The sequence below is a fragment of the Rhinoraja longicauda genome, chromosome 16 (assembly GCF_053455715.1).
Source record: "Rhinoraja longicauda isolate Sanriku21f chromosome 16, sRhiLon1.1, whole genome shotgun sequence".
Lineage (NCBI taxonomy): Eukaryota > Metazoa > Chordata > Chondrichthyes > Rajiformes > Arhynchobatidae > Rhinoraja > Rhinoraja longicauda.
The window spans coordinates 6,673,334-6,681,152 of NC_135968.1; positions in this window are offsets into that span (position 1 = coordinate 6,673,334).

A 7,819-nucleotide genomic window follows, 5' to 3' on the forward strand; every position below is an offset into this window, starting at 1 on the left:
CCCTCTCTCCACCCACCCCCCCCCCCTCTCCACCCCCCCCCCCTCTCCACCCCCCCCCCTCCACCCCCCCCCCCCTCCACCCCCCCCCCTCTCCACCCCCCCCCTCTCCACCCCCCCCCCCTCTCCACCCCCCCCCCCCCCTCTCCACCACCCACCCCTCTCCACCCCCTCTCTCCTCCCCCTCTCTCCTCCCCCCCCCCTTCCCCCTCGCTCACCCCTCCCCTCTCACCCCTCCCTTTCACCCCCTTTCCCATCCCTCTCCTCCCCCCCATCAAAAAGCACATTCTGGCATTCTTTCATAAATTGGGCCAGAATAAGCCTTTACAACTTTGTTTCAAAACCCCAACTGACATCTCCTTTGTGGGGTGAAGAAGCAACTCAAAGTGCTGGAGTAACTCAGTGGGTCATGCAGCATTTCCGGAGGAAACGAATAGGTGATGTTTCGGGACGGAACCCTTCTTCAGACTTCTTCAGTGGTTCTGCCCCATAATGTCACCTATTCCTTTTCTCGAGAGCTGCTGCCTGACCTGCTGAGTTACTCCAGTATGTTGTGTCTATCTCCTTTGTTGAGGCCTGACTGCCAAAGTCCTTTGCAGATAAAAACCCTGTGTTCACAAGTGGCTATCAGCAGACAAGCCTTTGCTGAATACCTGAGAGATTAGTCATGCAGCATTGAAACAGGCCCTTTGGTCCATCTTCCCTATGCTGACCAAGATCTCCTATCTACACTAGTGCCACCTGCCCGTGTTTGGCTCATATCCCTCTAAACATTTTCTATCAATTGAACTGCTATTTTTTTAAATGTTGTTATTGTAATTGTCTTAACTACTTTCTCTGGCATCTTGTTCCACCTACGCACCACCCTCTGTGTGGAAAATGTTGCCCCTCAGGTTTCGATTAAATCTTAGGTGACATTTTGAGTCGGGACCCTTCTTCAGATTGAAGAAAGATTCTCACCAGCAACGTCACCTATCCGTTTTCTCCAGAGATGCTGCCTGACCCGCTGAGTTACTCCAGCATTTTGTGTCTATCTACAAAGCTGGGTGGCAGTGTGAACTGCGAAGATGATGTTAGGAGGTTGCAGGGTGTCCTGGACAGGTTGAGTGAGTGGGCATATGTATGGCAGATGCAGTATAATGTAGATAAATGTGAGGTTATCCACTTTGGCAGCAAAAACAAGGAGGCAGATTATTATCTCAATGGTGTCAGGTTAGGTAAGGGGGAAGTGCAGCGAGACCTAGATGTCCCTGTCCATCAGTCACTGAACGTTGGCGTGCAGGTACAGCAGGCAGTGAAGAAAGCTAATGGCATGTTGGGCTTCATAACGAGAGGATTTTAGTATAGGAGCAAAGAGGTTCTTCTGCTGTTGTATAGGGCCCTGGTAAGACCACATCTGGAGTATTGTGCACAGTTTTGGTCTCCTAATTTGAGGAAGGACATCCTTGTAATTGAGGCAGTGCAGCGTAGGTTCACGAGATTGATCCCCGGGTTGGCGGGACTGTCGTATGAGGAAAGATTGAAAAGGCTAGGCTTGTATTCACTGGAGTTTAGAAGGATGAGAACGGATCTTACAGAGACATATAAAATTATAAAAGGACTGGAAAAGCTAGATGCAGGGAAAATGTTCCCAATGTTGGGGGAGTCCAGAACCAGGGGGCCACAGTCGTAGAATAAAGGGGAGGCCATTTAAAACTGAGGCGAGAAGGAACTTTTTCACCCAGAGAGTTGTGAATTTGTTGAATTCTTTGCCACAGAGGGCAGTGGAGGCCAAATCACTGGATGAATTTAAGAGAGAGTTAGATAGAGCTCTAGGGGCTAGTGGAATCAAGGGATATGGGGAGAAGGCAGGCACGGGGTTACTGATTGTAGATGATCAGCCATGATCACAGTGAATGGCGGTGCTGGCTCGAAGGGCCGAATGGCCTCCTCCTGCACCTATTTTCTATGTTTTGGTATTAAAGCAGCATTTTCAGCTCCTTTTTATTACATTCCTCTGAAATGTTTCCAGATTGCTGCGAAGCAAAGTGTATTGGTGAAATACTTTGGTCGGGGTGGCACAATGGCACAACTGGCAGAGCTGCTACTCACAGAGACCAGGTGTGATCCTGGCCTCAGGTGCACATTCTCCCTGTGACCACATTCTCCCTGTGACCTCCAGGTGCTCTGGTTTCCTCCCACACTCCAAAGACGTGCAGGTTTGCAGGTTAATTGGCTTCGGCACAAAATTGTAAATTGTCCCTGGTGTGTAGGATAGCACTAATGTACGGGGGGTGATCGCTGGTCGGCGCGGACTCGGTGGGCCGAAGGGCCTGTTTCTGTGCTGTATCCCTAAAGTTTCACAGCAAGTCAGGAAAAGGAAGTTTATGCAGCAGGAACCTGGAAGAATATGGGAGAGATGGTGGGGAATTAGGAAAATGGAGGGCATGAGCAAGTATTGATGAGTAGACTAAAGTTCATAAAGTGCACAATAAGCTCGTAAGTTCATAAGTGATAGGACCAGAATTAGGCCATTCGCCCCATCAAGTCTACTCCGCCATTCAATCATGGCTGATCTATCTCTCCCTCCTAACCCCATTCTCCTGCCTTCTCCCCTGACACCCGCACTAATGAAGAATCTATGTATCTCTGCCTTAAAAATACCCATTGACTTGGCCTCCACAGCCCGTCTGTGGCAATGAATTCCACAGATTCACCACCCTCTGACTAAATAAATGTAGTCAATTTCTAAATTTGCTGCACGGTGGCGCAGCGGAAGAGTTGCTGCCTTACAGTGCTCACACCACCAGAGACCCAGGTTCGATCCCGACTACGGGCGCTGTCCATACGGAGTTTGTACGCTCTCCCCGTGGCCACATGGGGTTTTCTCTGAAATCTTCGCTTTCCTCCCACACTCCAAAGACATACAGGTTTGTCGGTGAATTGACTTGGGTTTGTATAGTTGGTGTAAGTGTAAAAAAATAATTGTCCCTATTGGGTGTAGGCATGTTAATAGACAACAGACAATAGGTGCAGGAGGAGGCCATTCGGCCCTTCGAGCCGGCACCGCCATTCAATGTGATCATGGCTGATCATTCTCAATCAGTACCCCATTCCTGCCTTCTCCCCATACCCCCTGACTCTACTATCCTTAAGAGCTCTATCTAGCTCTCTCTTGAATGCATTCAGAGAATTGCCCCCCACTGCCTTCTGAGGCAGAGAATTCCACAGATTCACAACTCTCTGACTGAAAAAGTTTTTCCTCATCTCAGTTCTAAATGGCCTACCCCTTATTCTTAAACTGTGGCCCCTTGTTCTGGACTCCCCCAACTTTGGGAACATGTGCGGGGATCACTGGTCGGTGCGGACTCGGTGGGCTGAAGGGCCTGTTTCCGCGCTGTATCTCTGCACTAAACTAAGTTAGAGAATAACCAAGGAGAAAGAGGATGTGGGTTAAATACTTGCCCACGCGGGTATTATCTCCACTGACATTGCTGTTTTCCTTTGTTAGTCACACGACAGTGTAAAGAGACCAAGGCTGCTTCATTACAGCCAACGGTTCAACCAATTCTGGTGAATCGATACCACTGCCCAGTGGGGCTATGGGGGATCATGACTTGCCATGGAAGCAGATGGGGAAGGGGGAATCTAGAACCAGGAGTCACAGTGTAAGAATAAGGGGTAGGCCATTTAGGATTGAGATGAGGAAAAACCTTTTCACCCATAGAGTTGTGAATCTGTGGCATTCTGTGCCACAGAAGGCAGTGGAGGCCGATTTACTGGATGTTTTCAAGAGAGAGTTAGATTTAGCTCTTAGGGCTAACGGAATCGAGGGATATGGGGGGGGGAAGGAGGAACGGGGTACTGATTTTGGATAATCAGCCATGTTCATCTAGAATGGCGGTGCTAGCTCAAAGGGCCGAATGGCCTACTCCTGCACCTATTTTCTTTGTTCTACGGTGGGTGAGGGGGGCGAGTAGTGAGTGATAGGTGGATGAAACCGGGAGGGGAAGGGGACACAAATGGGTGATGGGTGACTGGAGGGTTAGTGTGGGAAAGGGAACAAAAAGGCTGAGGACTGGAGGTGGATCGGAAGGAACGGGAAAGGGAGGAAGGGAAGGGGTGGACACTGTGAAAGGATGACCTGAAATTGGAAAATTCTGGTTCATTCAATAAACGTTTACACGGGTACATCGATTGGATAGCTTTAGAGGGATTTAGGCCAAACGCTGGCAGGTGGGACTAGTGTAGATGCGACATATTGGTTGGTGCGGGCAAGTTGGGTTGAAGGGCTTGTTTCCACGGTGAATCTCTGCCTCTGTCTCTGCCATTGGGTTGTGGATAGCCAGTTACAATTGAAGTATTGTTTTTTTTTTTAGTTTTGGAGATACAGCGTTGAAACGGGTCCTTTGGCCCAGTGAGTCTCCCCGCCGACCAGCGATCACCCCCCGTACACCTGTTCAATCCAAGGGACAATTTGCAGAAGCCAATTAACCTACAAACCTGAACGTCTTGGGAATGTGGTAGGGAGCTGGAGCATCTGGAGGAAACCCACGCGGTCATGGGGAGAGCCCACAAACTCCGTACGGATAGCACGCGTAGTTAGGTTCGAAGCCGAGTCTCTGGCGCTGTGAGGCAGCAACTCTACCGCTGTGCCACTGTGCTGCCACTGTAGGTACCCGGTGTAGATACCCACTGTAGATACAATTATCGCATTGGGTTGCAGGTAGCGAGGCAGCATCCTGGTTGCCTGCCATTCCTTATTCCCAAGTACTACCCATATGGCGTGGGTGATGAGCCCTCTGCGATGTCCCCTTGTTTCGTGGACGTGATGTTTTCCCTCATCGTTAATGCAAATCCGCACCTCCAGAGGTCCAGCAGGATCATAGACCTGGTCCTTTCCCAGCGGCACAATAAAGTTCACCATTCCATCGTTCACTCTTTCATAGAAGGCATTAATGTTCTGTCTCTTCCATCCTCCAGAGTTTCCTGGGCGGTTTGTTTACTCCGGTGTGTGACATTGACATCGTTCTCAATGACGCTGACACCAGGAAAACAGCAGAGATCAAGAGTGAAGATGGCAAAGTCGAGAAACATTTTCTGTTTTATGATGGAGAGTCCGTCACAGGGAAGGTAGGAATTAATAAACCATCTTCCTTCCTCCCTAGTTTTCTCTTCCGCCAATCATTTCTCTTGGAAACTTATGACAAGTGATTTGCACACACAAGTAGTATAAGAAAATAACTGCAGATGCTGGTACAAATCGATTTATTCACAAAATGCTGGAGTAACTCAGCAGGTCGGGCAGCATCTCGGGAGAGAAGGAATGGGTGACGTTTCGGGTCGAGACCCTTCTTCAGACTGATGTCGGGGGCGGGACAAAGGAAGGATATAGGTGGAGACAGGAAGATAGAGGGAGATCTGGGAAGGAGGAGGGGAAGAGAGGGACAGAGGAGCTATCTAAAGTTGGAGAAGTCGACGTTCATACCACCGGGCTGCAAACTGCCCAGGCGAAATATGAGGTGCTGTTCCTCCAATTTCCGGTGGGCCTCACTATGGCACTGGAGGAGGCCCATGACAGAAAGGTCAGACTGGGAATGGGAGGGGGAGTTAAAGTGCTCGGCCACCGGGAGATCAGTTTTGTTAATGCGGACCGAGCGCAGGTGTTCAGCGAAGCGATCGCCGAGCCTGCGCTTGGTTTCGCCGATGTAAATAAGTTGACATCTAGAGCAGCGGATGCAATAGATGAGGTGAGACAAAGGTTCACCTGCACCTCCTCCAACCTCATCTATTGCATCCGCTGCTCTAGATGTCAACTTATCTACATCGGCGAAACCAAGCGCAGGCTCGGCGATCGCTTCGCTGAACACCTGCGCTCGGTCCGCATTAACAAAACTGATCTCCCGGTGGCCGAGCACTTTAACTCCCCCTCCCATTCCCAGTCTGACCTTTCTGTCATGGGCCTCCTCCAGTGCCATAGTGAGGCCCACCGGAAATTGGAGGAACAGCACCTCATATTTCGCCTGGGCAGTTTGCAGCCCGGTGGTATGAACGTCGACTTCTCCAACTTTAGATAGCTCCTCTGTCCCTCCCTTCCCCTCCTCCTTCCCAGATCTCCCTCTATCTTCCTGTCTCCACCTATATCCTTCCTTTGTCCCGCCCCCCTGACATCAGTCTGAAGAAGGGTCTTGACCCGAAACGTCACCCATTCCTTCTCTCCCGAGATGCTGCCCGACCTGCTGAGTTACTCCAGCATTTTGTGAATAAATCGATTTGCACACACAAACTCATTTGAGTGGTAGTGAGCTCAAAGGAGTCTTGCTTATGGATTTAGTTTAGTTTCAGAGATAGAGCATGGAAACAGGTCCTTCGGCCCACCGAGTCCACTTCAATCATCGATTACCTGTTCACTCTAGTTCTATATTATCCCACGATCGCATCCACTGAATCCACGCCGACAATCGATCACCCATTCACACTAGTTCTATGTATGAAGGAACTGCAGATGCTGGTTTAAACGGAAGATTGATGTCAAGTACTGGAGAAACTCAACGGGACAGGCAGCATCTCTGGAGAGTAAGCATTCCTTCTCTCCAGAGATGCTGCCTGGCCCGCTGAGTTACTCCAACATTTTGTGTCTATTCACTCTAGTTCTATGTTCCCCTACTTTCCCACCGCTCCCCTACACACAATGGGCAATTTACAGAGGTTGGCCACTTCCCGTATACCTCCTCCCTTGACTCCATCCAGGGACCCCGACAGTCCTTACAGGTGAGGTAGAGGTTCATGTGCACCTCCTCCAACCTCATCTACTGTATCCTTGGTTCTCATTGTGGTCTCCTAAATATCGGCGAGACCAAGCACAGACTGGGTGGTCGTTTCACTGAACGCCGACGCCTGTCTCTTTAAGTCCTCCTGTCTCTTTAAGAACACGGGCTGCTAGTTACACTTCCCAGGTTATTGAAATTGGCATGGCATTGGAATTGGCACAGCGTGGACAATGGCACGGCATGGAAATTGGCACGGCATGGAAATTGGCACGCCGTTGGAAATTGGCACGCCGTTGGAAATTGGCACGCCGTAGAAATTGGCACGGCGGTATTTCCATCCACACTTGCCTCTATTAAACAATGTAATATACAGCTTTTAGTAATTGTAGCAGTAACAAAGATACATTTTTAGCTGTTAAAAAGAACCTTGCATTTGAAAACAACCTGTTGCCTCACGGAATGACCGAGGCATTTGCAGCGAATCCTTTACTCGGTTATAGTAGACAATCGGCAATAACTGAACACAATTACCACCCCCACCCCCCTCCCCCATGGCCTGTTATAATGAGGATTTACTGTACTGATGAACTCTTCAGAAGAATGAAGAGAAAACCTGACATCTTGGTAAAGGGGAGAAATGGCAGTCTTATAAAAGAATGGAGATTGGTTTTGACAGCAAATAGAAATATAGAAACATAGAAAATAGGTGCTGGGGTAGGCCATTCGGCCCTTTGAGCCAGCACCGCCATTCCATATGATCATGGCTGATCATCCAAAGTCAGTACCCTATTCCTGCTTGATCCCCATATCCCTTGATTCCATTAGCCCTAAGAGCTATATCTAACTCTCTTGAAAACATCCAGTGAATTGGCCTCCACTGCCTTCTGTGGCAGAGAATTCCACAGATTCACAACTCTCTGGGACTCATCTCAGTCCGAAATGGCCAACCCCTTAATCTTAAACTGTGACCCCCTGGTTCTGGACTCCCCCCAACATGGGGAACTTTTTTCCTGCATCTAGCATTTAGTTTCAAATTTAGAGTGATGATGAATAATTCCTTTTGGCAGGTAAAC